Genomic DNA, 14,430 nt, shown 5'->3' with positions numbered 1-14,430 from the left:
TACATACGCTTCAGGTTACAGACTCTGCTAACCCAGAAATAGTACCTCGGGTTAAGAACTTTGCTTCAGGATGAGAACAGAAATAGTGGTCCGGTGGCGTGGCGTCAGTGGGAGGCCCCATTAGCTAAAGTGGTGCTTCAGGTTAAGAACAGTTTCAGGTTAAGAACAGACCTCCTGAATGAATTAAGTACTTAACCCAAGGTACCACTGTATTTTAATCATTCTGAATTCATTAGTGATAGCTCTTGTTTCTAAGATTTGCCAGATACCGGTGGTCATTTGTATAGCTTTTCCACCAAATCCAACTCGCCTACAGAATCCACATTTAAAACAAGTTTTATTTGAAACCCCCACTATTGAAGATCTGTGATGTGTATCTTGGAGATGTGTTTTCCTTATTGCTCAAAATTCTAGACCCACCCCCACCCCCCAAAATTTAGATGGCTGTCTAAACAAAACCACACAAACCTACCTTATTACATCACCTCCAGCCTGTTAAAGGGGTGGGAAACATGTTCCTAACCCTGACCCTTGCTCGGTCCCAGCTCCTGCCAACCTAGCAGTTCGAAAGCATGTCAAATTGCAAGTAGATAAATAGGTACCGCTCCAGCGGGAAGGTAAACGTTTCCATGTCCTGCTCTGGTTCGCCAGAAGCAGCTTAGTCATGCTGGCCACATGACCTGGAAGCTGTACGCTGGCTCCCTCGGCCAATAAAGCGAGATGAGCGCCGCAACCCCAGAGTCAGTCACGACTGGACCTAATGGTCAGGGGTCCCTTTACCTTTACCTTATCTTTTAGGTCAGGGGTTGTGAACCTGCGGTTCTTCAGGTGTTGTTGGACTCCAGCTCCCATCCATCCTAGCCGGCATGAACAAGGGACTAAGATGATGGGAATTGTAGTCCAAAAACACCTGAATGGTTGCAAATACCCCACATGTTTTTTAACAGAATAGACAGTTTCACCCCTAGACCCACCAAAAGGGTCTTCGGGCTGTTTCCTCTTGCTACACACCCACATTCTCTTTCCACCTGAGACTGTGCCCTGCTACCATTAGAATGTAAAATTCAAGAGTTTGTAATCCAAATGCTTTTTTTTGGGAATGTGTTAGTGTGTGTTGGGGAACAGAAAAAGTTCACTGAAAGATTCAAAGTCCTGCTCTTGGAAATATTGCAGATTTAAGTTGCAGAGTATCAAAAGAATAATTATGATGTGGCTCTTTAAAGAGCATTTCTATATCTTTTTGTATATTCCTCGTCATAACCAGAGATAGAGTAATCCTGGGGAATAATAGCATCTGGTCTGCAATACAATAGAGGAGGGGGCTGTGAACAACTGTCTAAGCAGCACACTAATTCCAGGACCAAAGGCTTTCCCCACTGGACCCTAATTCTTTAGAACCTGATGGGCCTCTGGGGAGTCCTCTATTGACATGTAAATTGGCCTGCCCTATTATTGCCAGTGGTAGGCACACTGCTGTTTATCCCAGCTGTCCCTGTGTTGGGTGTCTGTTTGTTGCTTGGTCTTCAACGCCTAAATATGTTTTGCAAACACATGGCTGAGAGGATCCACTGTTTCCCAGAGCGTGGCAACATGTCTCACGTGAGTTAGGAGGCTTTTTTAAATTCATGTGTTTGTAATAAATATTCGGTACAGTTCTAGGCACAGGTAGCCAGAAAGCAATACAACGTTTGAATTTAAATATTTGGAATATTTTGCTATCTAAGCTCCAGGAAGAGCTGTTAAAAGCCTTGAGGGGTAATTGAAGGTTCTTTCCTCTTTAAACAATGGGCCCTATTATCTTTTCCAGTGGGAGAGCCTGTGTAGACAGTGTTAGTAAACTAACAAAAGATCCTAGTCTTGTCTCTGTTGCTGCTTTGGTTTAAATTAAAACCCATTAAGTTATGGTGGTTTAGCAGAAGGTGTTACTTTGTGTTTCAGCAATTACATTAGGTGACTGTAAATTTGTTTTATAATACCAACTCATCTTTTTAAAAAGTTGACTATCGTTATTATCCTAGCATATAATTATTTATAATATTTGCTTTTTACAAGGTTTGCAAAGCTGACTAGAGAATGTGAAAGTAGATACATTTCTGTAGGGGCCAGGCAAGTTGAAATGGTTTTTAAAACCTACGATATTTATTGAGGCATATTGATAAGCAGTTAAAATGTTTTAAGAAAAATATCTTAAATTCTGAAGCCATGTGTGAAAACTTACATGCTTCTGGCTTCCTTATTGGCAGAATGTGGAGGACCAGCCGTTACCCTTAGGGTGTTGAGAAAGCAAGGAAGAGACTAATTGAAATGTAACAGATTTATTATGTGCAAAACACACATACTGTACTAATATATTGAGAAGCGGGTTTTTAAACATGTATGCAACCTGTGGATTTAAACTAATGCCTATGAAAAGCAGATTAGTTAAAATATGGGAGTACAAGGTCAGACTTCAGTAAAGTCTATTTTTTAATGATACAAGAACTAATATGTTCTGTATATAAAAATGTTTTATTATACCATTTTCTGGTTAATGAAAAATCTATCTTCAGTTCCTTAGAACTAAGGCTGAGATTCTAAGAATCACTTTGCTCCCCTCAAAGGCTTAAAAAAAACCCCTCCAAACAAAATTGAAACAAGAATCCAAAGTGAACCAACTTTGTCACTTATTTTGTACCAATATTATAAGAAGCAGTAAGGAAACCTAAAATGCTTATTTTTCCGGTTTTGCTGCCTTGAGGAAGCATTCAAAAAGAGACAACTTTCAAGCTAATCATTTTGATTTAATTGAATACTGTAACAGAGATAATAATAGTTAAAATGTGAAAAGATACTTTCCTCTGAGCTTTGAAACACGGTGGAAAGTTAATGAGGCAGAAGACTCCAGACAGAGTGCTCCAGATGGTCAAGGCAGTAGAGAGAAAGAAGGCTAGTCTGTGATAGACTGAAAGGGAAGGAGTATCTGAGCAAAGAGGCATTTTTTTATGAGACAGCCTGGAGCAAATCCGCAGAAGATTAAAAATCAAGAAGATAAATACTGAGCTCAGTCTGGAAACTGAGCCAGTGGATCTGCTAATTGAGGAGGTGAACTGGGTAAAAAAATAAACAATGCAAGATACCTTGCAGGATTCTTATAGCCCATTTGTAATGGCTCAAGGCTTATTCACATGTTATGCTTCTGTTAACAGGCAGGTACCAATTGCCTGGAAGTACCTTAGAGGCGGTTAACGTTCTGCTTTTTAAACCTGGTACAAAGGTACAGTTTCTGAATGGCAAAGCACATGCATGGTAGCATCTGCTGCGAGTGATGGTACACGTGCTTTTAAATGTCGGGGTTTTCCCTGTAATAAACCTGGAAGAAAGACAAGGAAGGTTTGGGAGTGCAAACGGTGGTCTCATCTGTGAAGCCTCAGCAGCTGGGATGATGGGTGCCAAAACCAGCCCTGCTCCCCCCTCTGAATTTCTGCAAATAATCCATACATATTCATAATTTAACATTTATAATAACTATAGCAGGGCAACCTTAATAGCTAAAAACATGCTTTATTTTTTCATGAAACCCAAGTTTTTCAGGAAGCTGAATTCTGCTCCCAGTTCTTTATCTTTGCATGTGTTCTGAGCACATGAGAAAGGAATTATGTGTGGCATATGTATGCATTTCCTGTGCTTTCAACAGGAAAACATTCATGTTTGTATTTTCAAAAAAATAAATGTCCTGGATATTCAGATTATCTTCCCCATTTTACTAGATGTCAGCTCCCGCTCTTTTGGGGGGGGGCTGCTTTGCAGGCGGTATCTGGGTCTTGCAGTGACCCGGCAGTGGGGGAGTGACGCAGTCCTGCATCACTGGGATGCCCAGACGCGTCACGCCCCCCCCGGCTGACCAGTTGGGTTAGCCATGGGGCGTGGCTACATACGTTTAAATAGCGGCGCAGCTGGAGAACAGTCTCATTTGCCTCCTTTCGTCGGATCTCCCAGCCTACCCACCCTCTCTTCTTGCGTTGATTGATTATGGCCTTGCTATGACTATTGTCGGTCGCCTGGTTGTTGGGGCCAGGTAGGAATTTTTCCACTTAGCAAATTGGCACCAGCCATTTGGTTTGCGCCTACCTAGTAGCAATCGCCACAACTTTGTAAGGTTAGGCATTAGGTAAGCTTTATTATGGTAGGGGAGGTTGTAGCCTCCGCATGCCCCTCCTCATTAATGGTATCCCATTAAAGGGATCCGGGGGTGTGGTTCCTGTCTGAAGCCTTAATGCAACCGCTAAGGCCTCTTCTGTCGACATTCCTCTTGATTTTGAATATACTGTTACAAAAGCAATAGCGGAAGAAGCAGGGGAGCCTGATATTGAGGCTCTCCTAGATTGCTGCCAAGTCCTCCTAGACCTTAATGTTTTTTCAGGAATTGACTAGTCCGTTTTTTCCTTTCCATTTGCCATAACACTTAACCGATTTAAGGTCAGTCCCAGAGTCTCACAGCTTTTTATCTTGCAGCTGGAAATTCCCCAGCCCAGCTCTTGTAACAGTTTCAAAAGCTTCCTCTAGGAGGAAACAGTTTCTGTTTATATTAGTAAATAATGTCCTCTTTTAAACACAGCTCAAACAATAAAGTTAGTTTCAATTTTCAGTTACTTTAACTCCTTTTTAAAAGCAGACGGAGACAGTAGAAACAATGTATTTCTCTTATTAGCTAGCTATCAATGAGCGTTCTAATCGCTGTCAGTGAGCCTTCCAAAGAACGTCAGTCTTGCTAGCAGCCCGTTTCCAGGGTCTGAGCGGTGGTATTTTAACTCTCTTCGCTCTCTCCCGCAGGCATATTCAGTTCACAACTTCCCCCCCTCTTCTCCTGCCTCCAAGGGGGGGTTTAATGTTCTTTACCGATGGAAATTTAGTCCTTTACAATAGGCTTTCCAAGGCTTCAGCTTGCAGCCTCAATGCTTCAGTCTATTTACAAAAGGGGAAGGCGGACTTCCTGTATTAAACCTCCCCGTTACGATACCAAATTAAACTTTTAGAAATCCAATTCTCCCGCTTCAGCTCTACTCACGGGTAATTACTTTAAAATCAAATTGTCCACAGGAAAAAGTCAGTGCTCTCCGGCAACAGCTATGCGGCTTTGCTCCGTGGAAGAAGCAGACGATTCAAAGCACCGCGCCACTCACCCCACGTCGCTCCGGACCCCCGAAACCGGGTTTCCCCGTGAGTAGGGGAGGTGCAAAAGGTGCCTGCCGAATCCCACGCTCACAGGCTTCTCCCGCCTGTGATTTTTTGCAGGTCTCCGCCTTCACCTTGACGGCCAGACCCAAATTCCCATGGGGCAAATTCCTCTCGATCAGAGGAATTCCACCATTACCGGAGGCACCAACCCGGAAGTCCTTTTATTTTAATTTCACTCCAATTATGTTGTGATAGACAGACATAACTGATCAGTCTCTGCACAAACTGGTTTACTGTCAGGATGATAAAACGTCATGTCAGAAACATGGGTAGGATTGCAGGGCCATCTTAGCCTGGAGATGGTGCTTGCGGTTTTAAAAGTGAAAAGGCACTCACTGAGGGTGAAGCTATTGTTCAATTGCTTTCTTCACTCATTCTTCTTCCCTGACTGCTATCAGGAAAAACTAGTTTGCTATATACTGCAGGTAGGAGAGGACGGGTATCAAGGGAACAGTAAAATAGGAGGACAGGAGTTGCAGTGGTTGCAGTGTCTTTGAGCTTATGTAGTTAGACAATCACCCGTACCCAGCTAAGGAAGTAACATAAATGGGCGAATGTACCTATATTACTGGATTTTGATATGATCAGATTTTCACTAAGGACACCTGGATTCAAACACCTGCAGAGCTGTGAAGCTCACTGAAAGACCTTTGACCAGTCACTGTCAATCCATTTAAGCCATCCAATGTGGTTGTTATGAAGTCTGAGTTCCTTGGAGGAAGGTTGAGATCACACGTTTTAAATTAACATATATGCATTCAGAAGTGCATCTAAGCCAACTTGCAGTGTGTTGCTTTGAATGGGATCTACATTCTGATGAGCATTCGAAGATCCACATTTCAAATATGTTTAAAATTGTGCTTGACTAGAACTTGACTGAGACAACTATTTGCAGGTGAAGAACTGGCAACCCTAGATAAGCAATACTGTAGAACTGTGGCCTGTCTCTTTGGCAGTATGATAACGATAAGGAGGTGTACATATCAGCCACTTCTACCTCTTGGGTAGTATTCTGCTTCTGGAAATCCACCACCACCACTTGGATCATTTTTGTCTGGTGAGCTCCCGCTGCTCTGTTCCAGCTTCTGCCAACCTAGCAGTGTGTCAGTAGTGGTTTAGTCATTCTGGGCACATGACCCGGAAAGCTGTCTGTGAACAAACGCCGGCTCCCTCAGCCTGACAAGCAAGATGAGTGCTGCACCCCTTACTCACTTTTGACTGGACTTAACCATCCAGGGGTCCTTTACCTTTACCTTTTACCATCTGAAGATGTGCTAAGAATGAACCTTCATTTAATAGATATGCTTTAGAAATGTGCTTTGCCATTCTTCTATATTTAGGACCAAACTGGAATGGTGAGGGCAACCATCCTCGTTCATGTGCATGCCCTTGTTGACGTATAACATAAGAGTTGGTAGGGGCAGTCTTAATTTTTTCACTAAAGATGATTTGTGGATAAGGGGAACTGAAGCATCCTCTCCATGGTCTGTCACCACAGGCGCTTCTCTCAAAACTGAGGAAAACAAATATGGCTGCAGTTGTAGTTTCTCCCTCAGTATGTATTGAATTCTGACACCTTTCACATATTCATCTTTCAGAGCTCTTCCTCCCCATGATATTATGTAGGTATTCATAGCCTGTGATGTGTAAGCTGCTGTGAACTGTTAGGCAAGGATCCTTCCTTTAATTTAATAGACTTGTATGTACAATATAGTCTTATTGATAGTTAAACATGATTATAGAAGTGGTCCTTTTTCATGTTCCCACAGATACCATATATGGGGATGATGATCCCAATGTCCATTAATGCTTGTAAAACAAATTAGGTTGGCTTTATTTGGAATCAGCCTACACTGGGCCATCAGAATCTTCCAATACACTTTGGAAAGAGCAGAGAGCCTTGTCTTCTACCACATTTTAAATGATTACAACTTCGTGTACAAAAGAGTGACTAAATTTAGTTCAGGTAATTAGCCTGCTAGAATTATTTAATTGCTTGGTCAGCAGCTTTTCCCTAGAGATGCGGATGTCCGTGTGCTCTCTCACTTGAATTCCTAATTGTTTCCAGAGCCTCTAGCACAATTTACAATATCCATGGCGCACTCCAGGATGTGCTCATGCTTTGGACCCAGTCAGGATGTAGTATTCATTTCTGATTAATCAACCGGGAAGGAAAGAGTGTGGCTCCAAATTAATTATTTCCAGCAGTTCCATGGCACCCTGAACTAACTTTCCCCATGCCTTTGTTCATACAGCCAGAGCTTAATTTGTGCCATGGCTCATCCCCAGGATGTGCTTTCAGCAACAGGACTTGGCCTTGTGAGCATGTGAAGTACTAATAAAGAGGGCTGTGTGTGTGCGTGCGCCAAGTGGTTTTCCTTCTGGCCACCTCAAAGCATGCAGTCGGTGACTCTTACTTGTAAGTAAGAAAGAGATATTTATTCAGACAAGTGACAATACAGGCTCAGCAGCAGGCACAGAACTCCGGAGTCATGGTTCGAGAGCAGGGAAAGGAAGTTCACAACTGGAGGGAAGTGACAAAAGATGTCCCACAATTTTCCACAAGCCACCCACCAAGCTTTTAAAGACGAGATATGGCTTGTTCAGTTGCAAAACTCGCTTATTTTGTGGGAATGGCAGGATTGCAAACACATGTTCCATCAGGGTGGGTGGGTCTTCTTCCATCTGTGAAGGTGGAACCCGATTCTAGGCAACAAGACTGCACCCTCCTGTACAGGCTCCAGTTCAGTCATCACCTCCGTCACTTTTGCCTCCTCCCAGGCTAATCAAAGCTAGTCTTCCCCCAACAGGTGCCCTTCAGTTGTTTTGGACTACAAATCCCATCAGCTCCAGCCAGCATGGTCTGCGCTCTGAGATGATGGGAGCACTAGTCTTAAACATTTGGCGGGTACCACGTTGGGGAAGACTGCTCCACTCAGTCATAACATCTTTCTCACAAGAGAGTTCTCACTGGATCAGCATCTTTCAGCCATTTTGAAAATTCCTACTTGGACTTCTGAAATATGTCCCTTTCTGCATCTTTAACTGGTGACTCCTTTGGATATAAGCAAAATCACCAAATATGATTTAATAATGGGGATAGAGAAATGACTACATTCTGCCATATTCAGTGCTTATATGGATATTGGAAATAGGTTAAGGCCTTTCTTCATCTATATATAATTGTTGAAGGAAGCCAGATGGCTAAGGATTAATTTATAATATACTTTTGACTTTTTTTAAGGAAGGAAGAAGGGGTAATTGTTTCTCCTGGGGATTAAAAGACATTTCATTTATAGTCTGATCATTAACCATTTGAAAAGTGAAACGTGAACAGGAGTCCACCAACTGTTTTCTCTCAAGCAAACTGCAGCTCTGTTTATATATATATGGGATTGCTCAATAATTATACCACACAAGTAATTTGTGACTGTTGTCCATCATGTCATTTCATAGCTCCATAGATTCAGGATTCAGGAGATACCATGCTGTTGTTGTTTACTGTTGTTAACTTAATGTACAAGCTGATACAAGATGTTGTTTTCTTCACTGGTCTGCAGCGTTAAGCTGTCCAGATTGCCTATTACATAGATTAATTTAAGTCTGCCAGTAGATGTTAAGTATGGTCTTTGTTTCCCCCGGGTGCTAGTTTGCTTGGGGTAAAAAATAAAAATAAAAAAATAGGGACTAGAAATAGAATATTGATATATGATAGTATCTGTAAGTAAATGGAACCTCTTTGTCAGGGGTCAGCAACCTTTTTCAGCCGTGGGCTGGTCCACTGTCCCTCAGATCATGTGGTGGGCCAGAATATATTTTTTGGGGGGAAATGAACGAATTCCTATGCCCCACAAATAACCCAGAGATGCATTTTAAATAAAAGGACATATTCTACACATGTAAAAACACGCTGATTCCCGGACTGTCTGTGGGCCAGATTGAGAAGGCGATTGGGCCGCATCTGGCCCCCGGGCCTTAGGTTGCCTACCCCTGCTCTATGTTAAGAGGCGCTATACATTTAAAAAGTGATGCTGGAGACACACACGTAGGAGAGCTGCTGCTTTCGTGCCCTACTTGGAAGCTTCCCAGAAGCACCTGGCTGGTCATTGTCAGAAGGAGAAGATTGGATAACATCAGGAATAGGAAGCCGTGGCCTTCCAGATGTTATTAGACTCCTGTCAGCCCCAGCCAGCATGACCAATAGTCAGGGATTGTGAGAGCTGCAATCCAGTAACACCTGGAGGGCCAAAGTTTCACCATCTCTGCACTAGATTGACTTTGGCTCTGCTTTGTTCTAGCAAGGCTTTTCTTACATTCCTATCTACAATGTTCCTGTATCAGCCCACTTATCTTACCTTAATGCTGAGTGCTTCTGATCACATGGACAGTTTTCTTGCCAGTGATGGCTATTCTTGGAGGTGATGAATCAAGCGGCATGGAATCTCTCCCCTGCATTCTAGAGAATTCTCTGGATACTATGCAGGTGAAATAAAGTTAGAATTGGTCCTAAAACAAACTGTTTTGGAATTTTGAGATTAACATCCGCATCATACATTCAGAATATTTTTATACCACTTCAACAATCACTGCTCCCGCCAAAGAATCCTGGGAAATAAAGTGTGTTAAGGGTGCTGACCTCACAGATTTCGAATTCTCAACACCCTTCAACATACTATTGTTCCCAGATTCATCCATGGCAGTTAAAGTGGCACAAGAGCACTTTAAACACATGGTGTGAATATGTCCCAACAGAACTGGAACTGTAAGAAATTGAGAGAGATTAAGATGCAGTTCAGGGGTATCTTACCCAGCTTCTGCCATGATTTATTTGTTGTCTGAGGGTTTAACCAAATGTAAGATGGAAACTGCATTTATTGATAAAACCAAAGGAAACCTTTAGCAAGGCCAACAACAATTGCGACTGCATAATTAGAGTTTGGCTGCAGTCCTGGATCTTTTGAAGCTGTTGATCCATAGCTGTCAACTTTTCCCTTTTCTTGCGAGGAATCCTATTCGGAATAAGGGAATTTCCCTTTAAAAAAAGGGAAACGTTGGCAGCTGTGTGTTGATCCCATTCAGTAGATTTAAGCAGTCTGTGTGTAGGATTGCCACCACCCGTCTCTCCTTGCGCTGACAGTGCTTTCCATTTTTAACATTATCTTTAACTGCTTTGCCAGTGGGCCATTCATTTCCTTCCACAACCTGACCTGTTAAGTTTTGCACAAAGGGCTCACTGACATTTGGTCAGTGTCTCTCGCATGATAAATCCTATTTGCTTGGCTGTGAGCATATGTATTCATTTGTACTTGGCATCTGGTTGTCTTTGCCACTTTAATTTTTGCAGCAGATGTTAATACAGGACTGTTGTTATTGAATGTATGCAAGGTTTGCTGATGCACTCTATTCTTTTTCCGGCAAATCCTCCTGCTCAGTTTCTCCCACCACCTTTTTTTGCAGGTGGCAGGAGAGACACTTCCTGCTCTCAAACATTTTATTCAAAACATCCAGTGCATCCAGCAACCCCAAGAAGAAGTTTTTGAATAAAGGTTAGGAAAAAAGGGAAGACTCTTATTTCTTTCGGGCTGCGTTGGGATCACCATTAACAATCTTTGTTTTATACGCCCCATGAAAACTTTGAGGCACATTGGCAGGATGTGGTAGTTTTTGCCCACTGTGAGTGAGCACTGAAGAGAGATTTGACAGCAGGGCTGAGGGACCAACTCTCATTTTGCTCCTCTCCTCCCAAAATGGTTTACATCCAAGTTTGTCTTCCTATAATAACTGCTGTAAAATGTTTCAGAACTTGTAGCTGCCCATAGACCTAGTTTCTTATCACCTTCCTATCTCTTTTTTTAATGGTTTTGCAGTGTCTTTTAGGTAGTAAGCCTACGAACAGGGACTGCCTTGTTTTTAATCTGTGTACAGTGCTTAGTAAATGTTAGAATCATAGAATTGTAGGCTTGTCCAACCCCGTGCATTGCAGGAATCTGCAATGCATCTAACCTCTGCTTAAGAACCACCAATGAAGGAGACTCCACAACCTCCTGAGGGAGGCCATTCCAATGCTGAACAGCCCTTAAGGTCAGAAAGATCTTCCTGATGTTAGTGGGAAACTGCTTTCTTGTAACTTGAAGCCACTGGTTCAAATCCTACTCTGCAGAGCAGGAGAAAACAAACTTGCTCCATGTGACAGCCCTTCAGATATTTGAAGATGGCCACCATATCTCCTCTCAGTCTCCCCTTTTCCAGGCTAAACATACCCAGCTCCTCATAAGGCTTGGTTTTATAAATTATTATTGTGATTAGGATGATGATAATCCATGCCCTAGATAACCATTCAAAGATGGTTATTTCCTTCTGTTATATAAAAAAAAGATCAAATACCTCCTATGGCATGGACAGCTAAAGCAGAATGCTCTGTTTATATATCAGGCAGATTTGAGGCTTAATTGTTCTTTGTGGGATTAACTTTTTTTCTTTTATTGGAAACTTTATGCATTAATTTAAAGATTCTTAATGTCCTAACCTCATAAGCACCTAAGCTTTAATTCTGCACATGAGAAGAAAATTCTGACCCTAATAAAGCAGAGTACAGAAACCACTCAATATCTCCTTATCTTTGAACTACCAGAGTTTGTTTGAACATTTCCCTTAAATCTTCAAAAGGAGCTTATATCAAAAGGGACTTATTTGAATAGCTAAGGTCCTCCAAATGCCAAATGCCATGGGTTTCATGCCTTTATTCTTCTCTCTTTTCCCCTTCTTTTTCATGTGTCTGTTTTTCTCATTCATACTTAAAACACTTCAGGAAGTTAAGAACTGTACAGTGTGTGATAAAACATTTAATTTTAAACACATGGTAGTCTTGAACTTGTTCATCCCAAATCCATATTTCATGCAAGTAAAGATCCTTATGCAATCAATTAACAAGCTTAGGTGTATCTCATAGACTCATAGAATTGTAAAGTTGGAAGGGACCCCGAGGTTCATCAGGCCCATCCCACTGCAATGCAGGAATCTCAACATGCGGTCGGACATCCAATTTGAAACCATACCAGATCCTGCTTAGCTTTGCAACTGTGAAATTATGGTTAAATAATGGAGGTTTCACAGTGCTTGCCTCTTCCAACTGCTTATTAGCTGTCCAGTAAAGGTACAAATATACCAACACCTTGTCTGTTTTTTTTAAACAGCCAATAACCTTTTATTATAAGAAACAAACAATATTCCAAAATAGCACGTACTGCACAAACACACCTAAACAGTATTGCCATACATAACAGTGCATGATGATATCAAAACCCAGGTGCAGGTATTATATTTTTGTATTTCTCTGACATTTAGATAATTTGGGGGGGGGGCTCTCCTTAAAAGTAGCATTAACCAACACAGGACTCATGTCTTTTTAAATGTATGTATGATGCATGGTCACAAATCAAATTTCATTATTTCTAAGTTGGGTTGAATTCTAGCCTTGTTGCACTAAAATTTACTGAGTAAACAGAAGCTGGTTTACCTTTGTCTGTAATGTGCAAATTGAAAACGGAATACGATTTAAATACACAAACATACAATCAATTTCAATAATTTTAGACTGCAATTGTATATGTATATACCTTGGAGTCAGCCTGATTTTATACAGTCTTGAGTTAACATGTAGACTTCCACTGTTAGAAGTGCGTAATATTCAAATAAACTATTTCAAAAGTGGGCAATCTTTACTATGGACCAGGATACATGCCAGTAAGTTGCTGTTCTATATATTTTAAGAAAGCTGGGAAACAGTGCTAACTGGGTGCATTTAGTAAGCCAACGGAATTGATTCATAATTTGTTCAAACCATTGTGTGATTGCAATTAAAATGCTATCTCTGTCTTAAAAAAACAACCCTTCCATGTTGTATTTTTGGAAGAGAGACCACAGCATCATGAATGCACATTTGCTTTCTTTAGTTACCATTTGTTAATTGTATTTGCGCAATTACTAACCTAGGTACTGTTTATACATTAATGCCACTTAAAACTTTGCAGTGGAGATTACGCAGTGTGGTGCAAAGGTCTTCAGGGGAAAAAAATATTGTGTGAGGATGGGTACATATCAGATATCATTGTATTTGAAAAGCCTAGTAGGCCTGGAGGCCATGTCAATGGTGCACATTGTTATTGGCAAAAGGCATGAATTACAGATCTCCACAGCAAAGGCAGAAACGGTGAACTTGCTTGGGTTGACAAAGACAAGTTTCTTCAGCTTGTATTGACCCTTTCTTTCCCTGGGGAAAAAAAACAATCTGTGCACCCCCCTCTTATGCTAAGTAGTCTGCCAGTAGGGTTGGCAGGGATCCAGTGCCAATGTCTGACTGGTGTCAAGCACCTGCTTAAGTTTGTTTCCTCATTTGCGTAGAAGCGGGGAAATCACCCTAATAAGCAGGGATGCATATATTAAGAAACGAGAACACAGAAAGACTGGAAGGGTCAGAACAAAAAATAAACTGTCAGGGAACCCTGGGCTTTCAGGGCGTTTGTTAGGCCCTATCTTGTCTGTGTCTGCCCTAAAATCCTATTCATGAGCAGCCATCCATTCAAAATGTGAATATGAAACTAGAAATTCAGAACTCCATCCACCAGAAACTGAGGGTGATTCAGGAATATGGCTTTGCTTCAGCTGCCATGAAAATAGAGGTTATATTGTGCAGGCACTTTTCATCCTTGCCCTGATTGTTAACTGTAATATATTGAGACGAAAGGTAATGTGCTGTAAGGGTGTGGGAAAAAGGCAGAGGGATTTCTTAATCTGGTTGATGTAGGAAGTGGGTGTCTATAAGGCTTGTTGGAAGCCAAGCTTCTAAACCAGGCTTCCTCAACCTCGGACCTCCAGCTGTTTTTGGCCTACATGAACTCCCATGATCCCTAGCTAGCAGGACCAGTGGTCAGGGATGATGGGAATTGTAGTCTCAAAACATCTGGAGGGCTGAGGAAGCCTGTTCTAAACAATAAAGAGCAGGTTACTGACTGACAAAGTTGTCATATTTAGGGAATTTATGACTTCATCTTTTATGGGCTACCTGGGCTGAAAGGGGTCAACTGCAACCTTCCCAGGAAAAAAAACAACCAACCTGGAATTAACCCCACAAGAAAGACACTGACTTTATCCATTCAACATGGTAAGCCAAACTATTATTGGTACCATGCAAATGTGCAGGCTCCCTGAAAGGAGCTT

The 14,430-nt window shown here is 41.7% G+C and overlaps 1 protein-coding gene across 9 annotated transcripts in view; it reads left to right on the top strand.

Moving 5' to 3' along the window:
* Positions 1-14,430, top strand: part of ANKRD6 (ankyrin repeat domain 6) — a 65,276-nt gene that overhangs the window by 8,807 nt on the left and 42,039 nt on the right. Inside the window, exon 1 of one of the 9 annotated variants that reach the window (XM_079971075.1) lies at positions 1,498-1,599. The exons of 7 other annotated variants lie outside the window; for them this stretch is intronic. The gene's annotated coding sequence lies outside the window, so the exon portion shown is untranslated. Of the gene's footprint in view, positions 1-1,497; positions 1,600-3,196; positions 3,254-14,430 lie in introns of those variants that run through there. One more of the 9 variants, XM_079971076.1, reaches the window with a different exon arrangement.

This window comes from Podarcis cretensis (assembly GCF_951804945.1).
Source record: "Podarcis cretensis genome assembly, chromosome: 3".
Classification (NCBI taxonomy): Eukaryota; Metazoa; Chordata; class Lepidosauria; order Squamata; family Lacertidae; genus Podarcis; species Podarcis cretensis.
The sequence above is the reverse complement of the archived record's forward strand: the minus strand, read 5'-3'. Positions and strand labels throughout refer to the sequence as shown.